General features: G+C 40.3%; 1 protein-coding gene across 4 annotated transcripts in view; it reads left to right on the plus strand.

The window, feature by feature from the left end:
* LOC146433425 (glypican-5-like) overlaps positions 1-16587 on the plus strand; it is a 398949-nt gene that overhangs the window by 132996 nt on the left and 249366 nt on the right. The window lies entirely within an intron of this gene.

Consider the following 16587-nt stretch of genomic DNA (forward strand, 5'->3'; position numbering starts at 1 on the left):
GAATTTTTTTTTTCCAGAGGTAGCTATCAAATGGACAGGATTTCATCATTTTATGTCTTCACTGTAACTGGGCTGCCCTCCCCTCCTTCATTTTCATACATATGTGGCACTGAAATAGGCAGCATGTCTTTAAGATTTTTAGGAAGAACCAGTACTTTTGTCTTTGTTCAGTAGGATTGCAGAAGATCTATTCAGTACTGTTCATTGATGGTAAAAAAGATGTAATACTGATATAAATGAAATTTTACTATTTGCTTGTGTCTTCAAGACCTTTACTTCAGTCTTTTTGCATGAAAGTTATTTTATATGGTGATGGTGTATTCCAAAGTGCTTTCTACAGCAAATGTACATTTAAAAGATAGCGTGCTAAATTACCTTTATTTTTACAATTTTCATATAAAAGGTTTAATCCCCAATAAGGGCATTTTAGCCTATTTGCAGCTGTATAGCTCAGTTGGGTAAGCAGTATGAATTTAGCATCTACCTTCTTATTGTATCTGTAACTTCTGTGTTGTTCAGTAGCTAAACACAAAGGAATGTGTAATGACAAAATTCTGGTAGGAAAATACTTGTGGAGTTTATCTGGCTGTAGGAAGAATCGTCTGGAGATAGGGATTAGCAGAGGTAAGAAAGCTGCCCCAAAATTTGACTGCAGCAGAGATGAAAGGCAGTCTGTGTTATAAAGAGATAGGGAATCAGAGTGGGAAAGAGCATGATGAATGGTCTGGAAAAGTGGAGGGGATTAATTCATAGAGGCTGAAGGAGCCAAATCCATGGAGGATACTGAAGGTGTGAGAGGGATGATATATTGCAATTTACTTTTGTCATTAATCTGTGGGTGAAATGATTGATTGAGGGAGACTCCTGAAACCAAGCATGCAGTGGTGGGGGGACAAATTTCAATACTCTGGAGGACTTTGCGCTTAGAGCTGCCCTGTTGAAGGGAATGAGATGATTTTTGTAGCAAGGAGATCAGTCTGTAATTAATTTTTAACTTTGTGTTTTCAGGTTAGTTGAAATGGGAAGCAAGTCCCAGATGCTTGAGAGCTCTGGGCTGAGATGTCTGCCAGCATCTGAGGAAGTGGAAAGTTTTTTAAAGTTGTATTTGTCACTTACATGCAAACTGCTGAGATTTGATGGCAAACCTTGCCCAGAAGTGTTAATAAACAGTATTTCCAGAGCTCCTGTGGTTTTCAGAGCCTAGAGCTCTTTGAGACTTTTAGTATTTGAACTTTCGCACAAATACACGTAGCTGAAACAACCCACTGCTTATCCATGTGATATGGACAGACTTTATAGATGCCTCTGCTATGTTTGATTGAGATCCCAGTATTATTTGCTACCTTTATTGCTTCAGTTAGCTGAAGACTAGGTCAGGTTTATGGAGACTTGAATTCAAATGTTCAGGTCATCTCATACACACAGTAGACTTTTACAGTTGAAGTTCACTATACAGAGACTGGAAAACATAATGACCAACATTCTTGGGATCCCCTTGTGATTACTACAACAATGTGAACATTGTTTAAATATATGGCTGTGATTAAGTATAGAAATTAAAATCTTCATTTAGGCATAGTAGCTACTTAAGCACCCCACAGCCTGTCACTGCAAATAGGAATAGCACCCTTTGAGAAAAGGAGCAGAAAGGCAAATGAATCCATATGCTTAAACGCAAAGTTCAGGAGGTTATTTGAGCAAAAGAAATAGCTGTCAGAAACTGGAAATCCAACACTAGTGAATCCTACAGACAGGGGCACAGACCAAAGTGGGCACTGTGAGAAGGAAACTGAAGAGCCTGAAATGGAATTTGAAGAGCAAAGAGTCAAAGACATATAAAAATAAACAACAAGAAATTCTTGTGGTGTATTAAAGACAGGAAAGACTGGGAGGGATTGGGCAGGTCCCCTGGGCACCTTGTCCTATACCCTGGAGCTGTCAACTGAGGGCTTCATCAGCTTTGTGTGAGGCAGCTGACCTGGGGCTGCATCCATCTCTATTTCTTCTTGGATGGCAGTGCCTTCATGGCCACTGCTTTATGTCCCAAAAGTCCATCCCATCCCAGTTAACCACAAGATGCAGATATAATTTCTAAATATTCCATGGATATTTCTGTGATATTTAAAAGCAGCATTCAGTAAAATAAAATGTCAAATTTTGGGGAGCAATGGGTGTAAAGTTTTGAAACCCTCAAGGGCCCACTGTGATACCCGGTGTAGGAAGATGTGGATGGATGTTTGTCTTGGCCAGTGGGACAGACTATTTGTTTTGTACTCTGTCTGCATGGTGTGGTCAGGATTGGGAAACGCTCACATATTGTAGAGGAATTTATAACGCTCCTGATCCTGCTTTAAGAACCAGCATTGCCTAAAGTTTATTAAGCAACCTTACATTTCATAAGGCTTGCAAATACTGATTTGTTCTGTCCTGTTCAGAATCAGGTTGAGGGCTCCTATGAAGTTCTCCTTTGCTGAGTGCTCTGCTTCCTTCATTATGTTGAAATTCCCTAAGCAACAAATCTCCAACACCTTGTCTCTGAAGAAGAGATTGAAAACCAGTCGTCAAGGTCATATTCTCTAAATTTGGAAACCCCTTCACCTGATGCCACTTTTATTTTAATGGTTTGTGTCTCGTGCTCTGTGTGTGTTTGCTAAATTACTGTTTGGCATGTCGTCTCTAGCTGTGCCTCACTAAATTACAGTGTAGGCTTTTCAGCCTCAGTGAGTTTCCATTTCAGGGATGCTTTGACAGTCTCTTGAAATGGGAAATTCCTGGTTCTTACAGAGCTTCCCTCCATTAGGATGGGAGTGAAAAAAACGTGTTAGGGCATGTTATTTCAACAAGATGGGAGAAACTCTGGTCAAAAAGTTGGTTCAAAGCTGTGCCAGGGGAGGTTTAGGTGAGAGCTAGGAAGCATTTCTTTACCAAAGAGGGTAGCCAGAGCCTGGAATGGGTTTGGTGCCCTAAGCCTGTCAGTATTTAGGAGGCATTTGGACAATGCCCTTAGCAGGATGATTTGTCTGATCAGCCCTAAATTGGTCAGGCAGCTGGACTAGATGTGGTCATTGTAGGTCTATTCTAACTGAAATATTGTATTCACAGGGAGCTGGTTCATAGTATTTCCCAGAAGACATTAATCAAGTCAAAGGTTTATTTTTCATAAACTTGTGAAGAGTATTGTACAAGATTGATCTGAAAGACAAGAGAAAACTCTTCCATGAATTGACCTTTGAGGAGCAAGAAGGCAGATTTGTCAGAAGAACAGAAATGGCCTTACAGAATTCAAATGATTTTGCAAAGTTTCAGGCCCCTTTTTTACAAATCTGCTTTCTTGGCCGAAAACTTAAGTGAGCGCTGAAGTTCTGTGGGGATTTTGTGGATCAAGAACAGTACTGCAGAACTAAGATAAATTTTTTTGTATGTCAAAACACTTTTCTGAGCTGCGTCTCAAATGCAGAAATGTGCTTTTCTTCAGGGCCCAGAATTTTTTAGGCATTATCTGTTACCCTCTCAGTTTCAGCCTGCCAGTAATTTCCTTTTTGGTTGGGTGGTTGTTCCTCTCTTGGTTTCTTTCTGTGCTTCTGAAAGGCTTGATCCCATTTACAGGGTTACACTGATAGAGTTTCATGCCAAAGGGTCTCTTTTAAAATAAGCAATCAGTTCTAGGGCTTCAGAGAGTAGAACTTAAACAGTGGGAGGTGTCTATTAAATTTAAAGAGGCAGAAAAAAAGTGGAAAATTTATTTCCTTATGAAAATAGCTAAATCTTGAAATTTCTCCTGAAACAAGACCAACAAAATTGCTGTCATAATATTTCACAGTTATTCTACCCCCACCACCACCAGTTTAAAACTTAATGTTTACTTTTTAAATTTGACCAGACTAGAAATGCAATACCTAAATGGTAAGGTACAAAAATTGATTTATTTTTATCGATTCCATGTGACCTTGAAACAAAGATAAGCATTTTAAGAAAATAAATTCTTAATTTTTGCCTTCTAGTTAAGCACATTTGCTCTCTGTATTAAGTATTCTTAATATAGTATAAATTATGCAAATTTAGGACAGCACTCAGTGATTAAAATCAGCTGAGTTTATAGGATAGACGAGCAAGTGACCATACTGTGAAACTCTTAATTGAGAATTAACTTTTTTGACTTAATGAGAGAATAAAAGAAACTGATTTGCTTTGGTGTGTTAAAAAATGTGCTATTGAAAAGCCAGGACTGGAATGAGACTCTCTCTTGCTTAGGAGAGACTCCTGGCTTGGCAGGGGCTTGTCAAAGCTTATAGTAGCATTTATGTAAATCATAGTTTTGGTGCTTTAGTTCCGAATATTTGTTTGCTGAACTTCCTCTAAAGCTCACTGGAAGGGGAAGTACTGAATTGGAATTCAACAGAACATTACATTATACTGCTGCAGTCAATCTCAGTGTACTCATTCGTGTTGGAATTCTGCTGGAGTAGAATGGCTAATTTGCTTTCATTACCAGATTGATTTATGTGCAACTTTTATTTTTCATTAAGTTGTTGAGTCAAAGACTGCAAAACTTTAAATAGTACTATAAAAGCTGCAGGTATTTGAGAGGTTTTAACAATTGCATATTAAAACTTCAGTGTGACAGATGTGATGGATGCTTTGGCCCTCAATTCCAAGTATAATATTTCTGCAGTTGAGTTCCTATCGCTAATGACCCATGTCTACCAAAAATCCTCAGTAATTCACGAAATAACCCTAAGCACTAGAGGAAGCAATTCAATGATTACTTTGCTAATACAATGTCAGAAAGTAGGAGAAGGGAACTAATGCATTCCCACAAAAATTTTCTGTGATGCCAATCCAGAGGGACCTAGCACATGTAGTGGCTAAGCTGCTATCCATTATTTTGGAGAAATATTGGTAGTCTGGTAAAGTTCCCACTGACTGGAAAAGGAGAAACCCATTTTTGAAAAGGAAAAAAAAGGAAGACCCAGGGAGCTACAGGCAAGTCATCTCAGAATTAGGGGTTGAATAAGCAAGCATGAGGTTGCAGTTGTGCAACTTCTTGAATGTAAGCAAATTCTGTGATCTTGTGAACCCTGCTCATCTCAAAAGGTGTCTGGGTGTGTTTGGCCATGTGGAAATACAGTATCACAGTGTTTTATTTTGATCAAGGACTGTGCAATTTTCTGCACATAAGTTTCATTGCTTTGGTCTTCATTGGTGTGCCAGGGACTTGCCCTGTAAAATGTCTGTAGTCAGTGTGATTAGAAAAAACTTACCTTTGTGTATTTTCCAAGGAAGGAATTTCAGGAGAAAAATAGGTGTTCTGATTTATTAGTGCTAACGGGATTCATGCGCCTTCCCTTAGGAATAGCTGGAGCTAGTTCTCTACAAACATCTGGTCAGCTATCAAATCACCAACATATGTACTTCTGCCAGCTCTGAACCATGTGTTGAACACATGCCAGTCGCTTCACTTGAAGGAATTTGGAGGATAAATTGAGGGGAAACTATTCACCATAAAGAAATATGTGTTCTATTTTTATAGGATTATTTTAGCTATTGATCCACCTTTAATTTTTTCCATTGAGTGAGGTTTTGTAAGCATGTGAAATTTTAAAAGGCAACACCCTGAATACTTCCCGAAATTTACAGTGATTTGGATCCAGTCTCCATGGAAATCAGTTATGGAAGTCTTGTCCACTGTTTTTCTTTAGTGTCTAGTGAAATTCTTTGTTCTGACTGGAACAAAAGTCCATGAACAAGGTCAAATTCTTCAAGCAGACATGTCCTTTCAATTACCTTACAGTGTTATGATATCAAATATGTCTTCAGAATAATCTACAAGAGGACACAGCCAAAAATAGATGCTGCAGGAAGGGTTTCTCTTTTTCAAGCATTGCTTGCCTGTGTCTTTTCTCCAAGGGCAATACCTCTGCCTTTAATCTTAGATGAGTAACTGCTTTTTGGGGCACTGCTGAGGAGCTCAGTGGCCTTGATCTGATTGCCCACACATGAGCCACACTGGCCTACAGCTGGTCTGTGCCACAATGCCAAAGGCTGTTTCTAGCTCAGATTTGGGTGAGGATGCTTTGTGTTGCTCTGTCACTAGTTTTTGTGAATAGGAATTGTCCAAGAGCCTGAAAAACACAAAAGCCACTAAATTAGGCTGTTTGCAGAAGATGACTTGTGTGAAAGACAGTCTCTGCACCAATCTTAGCTATGCTATTTTCATGTTTTCCTTAGTTTTGCCAAGGCTTCCCTACGTAGAGAAAGAAGGCTGGGTGAGATTAGTCCTGGGAAATGAAATCAGTGTTCCTCAGTCCAGAGTCAGAAGAACAGTAGAAGGGTTCTGTGCTTTTGGACAAAGGGGAAGTACACTGTGGTTGTGCAGGCTGGTGTCTGGGTGTCCTGGAGAGCCCTGCTGCTGTTCCCTGGGCAGCTGAAGGATGTGCCCACACACACTCAGAGTGGGCACAGGGGCACAGTGCTGGGGCCAGCTGGCACGGCTGGGCCGGAGAGGCTTCACTGCTGAACACACAGGGCTACATTATTGCTGCTCTCCACACGGAGAGTTCTAAAGTTGCTGATAAATACAGATTTCATCTAGATTTTAAAAACTTTTTGAGTCTTATCGGTGACCTTAAGCTCTGTAATGGAACTTGGACATAATTTTTTGTATTTCTGTATTAGTGCTTAAACAAAAAAGAAAAAAAAAAAAAACTACGAAAAATAAGCCATCTCCCCCCACATTTCAACTTTGTTAAACTAATGCTATCTCTTGTAGCTATTTTTTGCTTAGATTTTTTAGAAACTGATCTTAATGGACCACCTAACTAATTCAGCTGGAAATCATGAAATAGTTCATGACCTTATGAAACAAACGTATTAGTTTTCCTACTGCCAGTTGAACTCCTTAATCAGAGGGTCGAGAAAATTCTCTCTAGAGACCCCTGTCTGGTTGCTTTTCTGTTAATGAAAAGATTCCCAGAAGAAGGAAAAGTGTTCTGCATCTTCCTGCTTTCTCCTGATTAACTCAGAAGATGAATTTTTAGCTCTTTCTTCTTAACTACTGCAAGTCTTATACTGTTTTGTACTTAATTTGTTGATAGTATTTAACACATCAGATACATACGAATAAATACCTCAATTTCTTCTGCATCTCAAAGTCACTGGCAACTCTGGAGAGTATTTCTGCAGGAAACATGAACATACAGTGCAGAAATGTTCCAGAGAAAAGTTTTACAGTGTCCTGGGTAGGGTTTGTGTTTTATACTTCTCCATAGGTAGATCCCAGTGCTCAATGCTCAGGGATCATTGGTGCCCTGTGCAAGTCAAGCAACAGAGAGCAGTCTGTCTGCAGTGCTTTTGGCAGGGCTGGCTGGAGTGCTGGCCAAGCCCAATTGTGTCACTGCGCAGTGTCTGAGCTCCCAGAGACCACCAGCGTTAAATGCCCTCTCTTTCTCTAGCCATGGCATCTGCTCTCCCTGGTGTTAGTACCTGGCACTGTGAACAGTTGGCACATCTTTTACTTTCTCTATGGTTTTCAATTGCAGGAAGGCTGCAGAAGTAATTTTTGGCCTTTTTTTGGCCATTATTTTTTTGAATACTCCCTCTCCTCAGGCAATGTAAACCAGCAATATCACTACACAGCCACATTTGACTTGTACATTAGCTGTTGCATTTTGGATTTTCTGGCCACAGTCTACTTGCTCCTGAATATTTGTGTGTGTATGTCTTACACATGTTGTCATTTAAGTGTTGTCCTCACCTTTACCTAGGCACAAGTTCCAGTTAAGAGGATTTTTTCTCCATAAAGGCCCAGAGCATTTGGAGTGCCACAATAAAGGATGTGCTGCCTCAGGCACTCCAGCCAGCCCACACAGCAGTCTTGAGTGTGCAGAGATCTCCCACAAGTCTGGTTTAGTTCTGGAAACTATACTATTGACACTAAATAGTTCATTCCAAAAGTCTGTGATAAGAGTAGTTTGGGAAGTCCAAGAAGAAGTGATACCCTTTTGTTGTGTCCAGCAGTCTATAGGAAGAGATCACCTGAAAATTCTAATCCTAGAGATTGCAGTAAGGGCATGATCTTCACTTACCAATTAGGCCTGTGCTGGCATGTGTAGTGCAGTGATTCACAACTCTGAAAAACTGCTAAATGTGCAGAAAAAGAATTGCTATGGAACCCTAGGAAGAAGGAGGTAATGGTTTTGCACCATCTCCCAGGTATAGCTGCGTTTTTGGGAGCCAGTGTGTGACACATGTTGTCCCCAGGAGCAGTGTCACCTCACAGTTCACCCTGGGAGCATGCATGCCCTGATGGTACCTAGAGCCCCATCTTTCACTGTGAAAAATGGGGCAACAGCCCCATGAGCTTTGGGAAATGTACAGTTACAGCTGAATAACCAAAGTGTTGTGCATTGAAAATTGGAACAAAAAGTATGCAGACCTCTGGCACTGGAGGTTGTGCTCTTTCAAAGGAACTGCAGCTATAGATACCAGGTATCTACTCCAGAGAGACCAAGCTGAGCACAGTCCATTTTTTAGAGCCAGTATTCATCCTGTCTAGGGCCATGCAAGTCTTGGATTCTTAGGCAAACATACTTTTTAGGGCTATGTTTTTATAACAATGCTCAGATATGTAAAAAATACAAACCCACCGCACCCTACAGCAAGACCCTTACTTTAAAAGACACCAGGGATTTACCTCATCCCCTGAAGTGATAATCCAGGGTTCATTTTAAAGGAAATACTGTTCAAACTTTTATTTTTACTAGAATACTTTATTTTATGAGGAAAAATGTTGTCTCAGTTCACTGTGCATCTTTGCAGCAGTACACAAGATTTTAGCTTGAAAAATTAAAACCGGATGCTTTTTTTATGTGACAAAGACTTTGTTCATTAGACTAATTAGATCAGACCTAATTTAAGTGATGTGGACTGTTCCTGTGGGTCTGCCTTGAAAGAAACATTGATGGTTACAGAGTTGTCATTCAAAACTATTTTGCAAGTGCTTTGTGCTGTAATCTATCCTGGGAATTGTGTGCAGTAATACTTGGTACTTGCTGTCCCTGTGGCTTCCAGTCATCATTGTCCGTGGTAGTGACTGATGAAATAAATTGGATAACTCCAATTTATTGGATAACTGCTCCTGGTGTAACGGCTCTGAAGAATTTCAGATGGTAGTTATGTGATGAGCTAGCTACTTGCAGATACACCACTGCTTGTGGGTTTCCCCTCACAGATAGTGAGAAGTGTTTTTTATAAATTACTTGTCCTTGGTAAGCAAATGAAGGGCATGGACAATGTTGTTGAAGCACAGCCGTAGTTCTTTCTTCAGTTATCTTGGTCCAACTCCTGTTAAAACTGTGAATTGATATTATTAAGTAACAGCTGACAGGTTTGAACTTAGCAGATAAGAATGATATGAATGATCCTTTGGAGTTGTGTTTTGACGGGAGGGGAATCAGAGCGATAGCCATGGCTTTATGCTACCTCCAGCCATTCTCCTCAGGGCTTTTACTGCTATTCTAGATCATCTTCCTACAGGGATGCTAGGTGTCCATCAGCCTGCTACTGCACAAATATTACCAGAGAACTCCTTGCTTTATTTATCTGTCAGTGGAAGCCCAGCGGTGTCATAAAAGGTTAATTCCACATCTGGTCTCCAGCTTTCTGCCAGCCAACTGACTCGGTTTTACTTGAGACTGCTCACTTGAAAAATGCGTAAGTAATTGTATCCTAGAATTACAGTGTATAGAATAATGTGCAACTGTACTGAAATTGAGTATACAGAAATAATAAACAGCTAAATTTAATTACCAGCTCATTCATTGTGTTCACAAAAAAGTTTGAAGGTGAAATATGTAGTGAACAATCGAAGGCAAGCCAACAAACTGTAACTGATTCTCTGAAGCGTAACAACTTCATTATTTTCTGTAAACTCTTCCATGTAGTGTTTTCTTTAAAAAGGGCAGTTTTGGTTTGGGGCAGCAGAGTGCAGAGCTGTCTCTAGTCTGTTTTTTGGCTAATAATTTTGCAGTTAGTTGTAACTTGTTAGGCATTGCTGGTTTGTAAATCATGAAGCCAAGGCCATTAAGTCTGAAGAATATGTGCACTCTGGTTTCCACTTCCAGCAATTTGGATATATTCCCCAGCATAGTCTACAGAAATCCTTATTTGTGATTTCATGGCAAACTGACCAGAGGAGAACAAAAGATTGTAGTTTTTGCTGGCCCATTCTGATGTTATTAAGGCATCTCCTGGGCTTGTGCATCTACTGCTTGTTTTCTGTTTGCCTCACCAGCCTCTGAAGCTGTCAGCCTGTTTTAAACCTGCTGTTATTTCTATTATTGATAAAGTCAAATACCAAAATACCAAAAAGGTAACGTACATCAGTGCCACTAAAATGAGCTGGATATTCACCGCCCTTCTCCCTGTATAAGAATGTGGAGTAAAGAAACTGCTTAAACTTACAAAAAAGTAGAAAAAGAGGCAGTAAAATAAGAAAGTGTCCTGTAGGACTGTGTGATTGAGCAAAAGGTGTGGGTGTGCTGACTGGGGCAGCAGTCTGAGGGGGGCTGGTTGTTTCCTGTATAATTGCAAAGCTGTGCTAAGGCTGCCAGAATAGGCTTGTGCATACAAAAAACAAGACTAATTTTCATGCCAAGATAGAACTTTTCAGATGGTACTTCAATGGTGGTGTTTACTGTTGCTACTATTGGAAGTCAGTCTTCCAACAGAACATTTGGAAATGGGTTTACCCAAGTGTCATGATTTTGCCTTCATTCCTAAATTCCAGTAGTGGGTCAGCTGCTCTGACACTCACATTGCATGAGGCTTTCCCATGTCCAGTGTTCCCCGTGGCAAACCACTGTCCCAGTTCCCAGCACTGGAGGAAAGGCCAGGAAAGAAAGTGTTCCTATGCTGAAGTCTCACTTCTAGAACTTTTTAAAGCCCTTACAACTTTTCATAAGTTTTTTTTTTTAAGTTAAAAACAGTCTTGATTTACACTTGGAATTGAGCAGAGGATTAAAGAATGGTAGCAGTAGTAGCCTATAAATAATTCTACTTACTGATTTCTGGTTAATATGGTCTATATTCTGCAGGACTGATGAACTCTAGAGACTGTCAAGGTGATCAAATTCAAACTTCCTTTTCCCCCTCTCTTTGCCAAAACTGACTTTGCTATCTTCTGAGACTGTTTTTCAGCCTGCTTTGTTAAAAGTAGCTACAGGAGGTGAGTAGGAAGCAAGAGATGCTTCTGCTCTGCCCAGATTCTGAGCACCTTTAGGGTTTTCTCTGGCCTAAAATTGTTTTGGAGCAACGTTGCAATGTTTCCTGCAGGTGTTGGTGATGTGTCAACCAGGATGTGGTAATAAACATTAGACATGTTGATTAACATGTTATTTCTCATCAGCTTCATCAGGAGTAACTGTGGTTAGGTATAGGAAGATTGCCATTCTAAAACCAGTAAAACACATGGGAAAATAGGGTATTAATAAAGAGCTTTGGCTCTGTGTTCTGCAGAAGGAGGAATAAGGAGGATAAAAAGGAAACTTCCAATGCTTGGGCATTTTGCTTCTAGCAAAATGTCAGAATTGAAATTAAGCTGAAAGTTACATGAAGTTGTTTACAAAAGCAGTTGAATGAATGAATGGATTTTGGGTTCTGTCTTTGCGAACATGATACAATTTCCTTTGCACTTATATCTTTTTTTGAAGTAATCTTAGGGGAAAAAAACCCACTTTTTAATTTTGTTTAATGATGCTTTTTAAGCACTCTTTGGTCATATTCTTTTAAACATTAATTTAGAGATCACTGTACACCCAGAAAGCAGAGCTCTGAATTTTATCAGTTGTGTGTCATGTAGGTATACGTCTGGGTGTGATTTTTCTGTTTTGTAATTGTTCTCCCTGTGTCACATTGCAAACAGTCTGTGCTTAAATTCTACTGCTGCAAAATATTAATATGTTGTCCTTTATCTTGGCAAGCCATAAAAATGCAGAAATCTTAATGGACATGAAAGCATGAAAAGGAAGCCATTGTTCAACAAAGTGTAGCTTTCATTCATTCTGTAACTCTGTAATAAATGCAAGATGTTGAAAGGAAAAGAGCCAAATATTAGTGTGGTCCTAAGAGACCAAACAAATAATGGAGCTACTTAAATTTGTCATTCTTCTTTCATGTTCACAGTCAAAATCTAAAATGTACACAGATGTTATTTCTGTATAGATTCTGTATAGACATTTTTGGGTTTTGAGTATTGTTAAATCTTTTTGAAATGTTTCTTATAGAACAGTTTCCTTTTTTTAAGGAGATTGTGGATTTTTTAAATTGAAGTCCAGCAGGCAGGCAGTTACTGCAGAATGCAAGGAGTCACTGATGTAGTGGAGAGCTGCTGCATTAACAGGGTGGTCTTACCTGGTCAGTTCTGGGGCAAGATGCCAGCTGGGAGTTACACACAGAAGTCTGGTGACAGTGGCAGTAACTTCCCTTTCACACAGACATGTCATGGTTTGTCCTGAGTGTCAGGACTCTGGTTTTTGAGGACATGGGGGGTCAGACATTAATATCTGAGCCTCATCTACTCTGAGGCAGAAACAGTGCCTCAGTGAGCAGAGGTATCTGGTGTTTAGGTTGACTTTGTTTTGATAAAATCATTTCCATGCTAATATTCCTGTGTTGGACCTGTGGAAAGAAAAGAATGTGGGTTTGGGCTGATTCACAATCCAGCAAGTTGGAAGTTGCTTAACCTTTCCTAATGCTCTCCATCTGAACCCCACAGCTGCTTACAGAATAAGGACCTCAATAGGTTGTGAAGGTCTTGTAGGATTGAGGGAAGCAGATGAACTTACTCTAATCATGGCCATCATATGTCAGTCCAGATTTTCTCAGAAAACTCCTATCCATGTGTGTTCCCTGAGACCACATCTGCTGCCTTCCATGCACTGTAAGAAGTCTAAGGTTTATGAGATGAAGGCAACCCTGAATGCAGGCTCTCCTGCCACCAAATCTGTGCACTTCACTGAATCCTCTGCTCAGGTCTTTCCTTGAGGTTATGTTGCTGGTGGTCTCGGAGCCTGATGAAATAAACACACCCAGGAAGATTTCTGTGGCAGAAAGAGTGGCAAATTGATGTGTGGTACTTCAGCATCTTTGGTTCTTGTGTGGAGGATAAGGCTGCAGGAGAAGAGATGGTGGCCTGGACACAAACTTGGAGAACTGTTACACTTGACTGGACTAAAATAGAGGTGACAGCAGTTTAAAAACTCAAGCAGCTATTCCTGCTCAAGGGAGGTTGTGCAAGTTCATGAATGCACTATTTAAATTTGATATCTACCTGTTTTTCCCCAAATAGACCCCCAGGTGATGGAAAAATAGAGGAGATACTTGGAAAATGCTCGTACACCAGCATTGGGCAGATTGACATATTCCTTCTAGATCTGTTTCTTGCTGTAGCACTATTGTTTAGCAGAAACACTTCCATTCTTGCAGCATTTTATGACATGCAGTGGGCTTAAATCGGGATTAAATCCCACTGAAGAAGTCAGTGGTGTTCAGTGCAAAAGCTGGCATGAGGTAAGTCAGGAATCCTTTGTGATTCTCATTGCATGAGGCATAGGAGGTGTAGCTGCTGGCTGAGGAGAAGGAAAACATCCTCTGTGTCAGGGTGGATGTGTTTCTGTCAGAAGGCAGCTAGTGCTCCAAACCAAGCTGTGCCATGCTCAGGATGAATAAGGCTGAATGCTGTACATGCAAAGCAGTGTTTGTCCATCTGTGTGTGTCAGACTGAGCAGAATGCAATTTTAGTGGCTATGAGGGCAGGGGAGCAGGCTGGAGGCCCAGCATGTGCATTGGTTCAGCTGGTTGGCCCTGCAGGCTCAGTGCTGCTGCTGGAGCAGCAAACCCAGCGTGGCATCTTGTCAGACCTGGGCTGGTCTCCAGGAGCTCATTCCCTAAGCCCAGCAGTTCAGATGGGAAGTTTCCAGAGGTGAGCTGTGTTTGATCAGCTGTGTTGGAGTGTCAAGTGTTTGGTGAGCACGTGATGAACGGTTTGAACAAAATTCTCCCTGTGGAAAGTGATGCTGCATGACTTTCATTAAGTACCCACCAGTGTGTAAGTTCACAACTGACTGTTGTTTCACATTTTCTGTAGACTTAAATCAAGAAGGGGCTTCTGAGGAACATGGGAACAAACCTTGTTCTCCACCTTCCTCTTGGTTTAAATATGAGTGGAAGACAAAAAATCCTCCAAACTTGATGTCTTCATCAAATGTTGGATTATTTTGGTTGAGGCTTATTTGTGTTCAGAGCTGATATATTTGTAATATATTCTATGCTGCTGGTAGGGTTGTGTTGAAGCCAAAGGCATTGAAAGATGATCAAATAATTCTCCCAGTGTATCTTTAGGCTTAGAAATCAGATTTTTGTGAGTTCATAACTGTCTGAAGTTTGCTGTATTTGGCAGCATAGATGAGAAGCTGGTCTTGCAGATAGTGGTAAACCTTCCTTGGGGTTTAGAAACTTTGTACAAAGTACCACACAAAGTGCACTAAAAGCACATAATTAATCACTTCAGCAGCTCCTGCTCTGTAAAGCCACAATTCAAGCTGTCCATTGTTGCCACATCATTTGACTGCATGAAGCCCCGTTATTTCTAATTTAGAGGTCTGAGAACAGTAATTTGATTGTCTCAAACATCTCTTAATGCCTTAACAATGAAAAAAGACCTACATATTTCCTTCTGAAATGTAATTGCCTACAGGCATGAGTCACTTTTTGTGTCTGACTGGTGGTGATAAGGAAGCACATGATACCTTACAGGGGTTTGCAGCACATCTAAAATCACCAGCAATATTTTTGAGCTGCATTTTTGGTGTTAGGGCATTTTTGCAGGAGGAATGAAGCTCTGTGCCATCACAATTTTTCCCTTACGCAATAAAAAAGAAATGTTATTATTACATATCATGATTTCACACTTTTCTCAGAATAATGCAGAATTTGATTTAATTGAATGCAGAATTTTCACAGTTAAGAGGTTTGAAAATAAAATGCTATCTGGTTTCTAGCCTACAACCTAGCATCCCAGCAATCTGCAGAAACTGGTTTTTTGAGATGGATGTTGTCAATAGATGTTTTGCTCTTAATGTTTCACTGGAGCTTTTATTTCTCAGGAAGATAAGGACTCTTGCACATTCATAAATGAATTTCATTTAGTTTTCAGGTAAGGAGAATGATGCCTGGAGTTCTGCCTTTATGGATATGGAAGGTAAAGGAAGAATGTAAGATTGATGGCATTGTAGATGACAGTACCTGCACCCATGATTTAATGATAAGCTGAATGTCTGTAAGGGAGCATGCATAGAGAGGAAGCTTAAACAACTAGTTTCATGTTTTGAATATTTCTATTGAGTTTAATATGATAAAAAAGATACTTTGGTTTCCTCTAGAACTAAAAATAAACACACAGGGGTGATGTGGCAAACAAAAAACCTGTTAATAGTATGCATTAGTGTGTGTAATAGTAGCATCCAGCAAACTCCACTACAGTTTAGGTTGTGTGAAGATTTCTATCCTGAATCCAATTTTCAGAATTGTCAGCTCTGAAAGTCTGCTTCAGTCTGAAACTCCTCAAGGTGTTTCTCTGCCAAGAGCGTACTGTCGTCTTTTTCAACTGAAGTGTATCTGGTTGCTTAATTTCTAGGATTTTATAAGCCTTTCCAAAGTATTAGTTGCTGCAATACCAGTGGGAATGCTGAAGTGATATTTCTGGCAGAAGGATGCAGCGTGTGTGTGCAAAATACTGATGATTTAATGTACAATGAGATATGCCGTATTATCTGTTTAGTTAAAGCACACTTTGTGTAAAAGGGATTGTAATGCTTATCATAACAAGCAAGTCAGTTGCCCAGGGAGCTGTCACAGGGAAGGCACTGTGCAGGCTTTGCTGCAGGACTTTGCCAGTGTGTGCTAATCTTGAGTTTTGTATTGTATCTGCTCCTTTGTGGGGCTGATCTCTGAGCGACTTCGGGCTGTGCTGCAGAGCAGTGAATCACATGGCGATGTTCCGATGAATGCAGAGGAGGATTAGACCAAAACCCCATTATCTGGCCAGTCCTCAGGAGGTATGGAGTGACAAGTCTGCTGCCTTCACTGGAACTACTTGCCACCCAGAGGAGTGCAAGAATGATTTATGTCAGAGGCTCTTTGTTGGAAAGCTTCCAAAGAAAGCAGTGGGAATGGTGTGGATTACTGTCTTCTATGTCATTAAAAATAATCAGGGAAACTGATCCCTTCCTTGCCCTGTCCATGAATTTTAGCACCCCAATCAGTGGTTTGGGTGTATAATACTTGCCATGTGCTATTTGAAATGTGTTAACTGTGGAATTCCTTAAATATTATTTTTTCTTAGGCCACTCAAAAATGGTGTAGTTAAGAGAGAGAATGTTTTTCTGATTTGTTTATTTCACTTTGGTTTTGGGTCATAGTGGACGTGATGTCAAGTCCTCCCCAACCACTGGCTGGTGTCCAGACCTGGCCATTGTTAATGGGGAGAGAATTTATTCACACAGCATCTTTTCCTTCATCCTGGAGTTGTGC

The sequence above is a fragment of the Lichenostomus cassidix genome, chromosome 9, assembly GCF_008360975.1.
Source record: "Lichenostomus cassidix isolate B80296 chromosome 9, HeHo_3.0, whole genome shotgun sequence".
Classification (NCBI taxonomy): Eukaryota; Metazoa; Chordata; class Aves; order Passeriformes; family Meliphagidae; genus Lichenostomus; species Lichenostomus cassidix.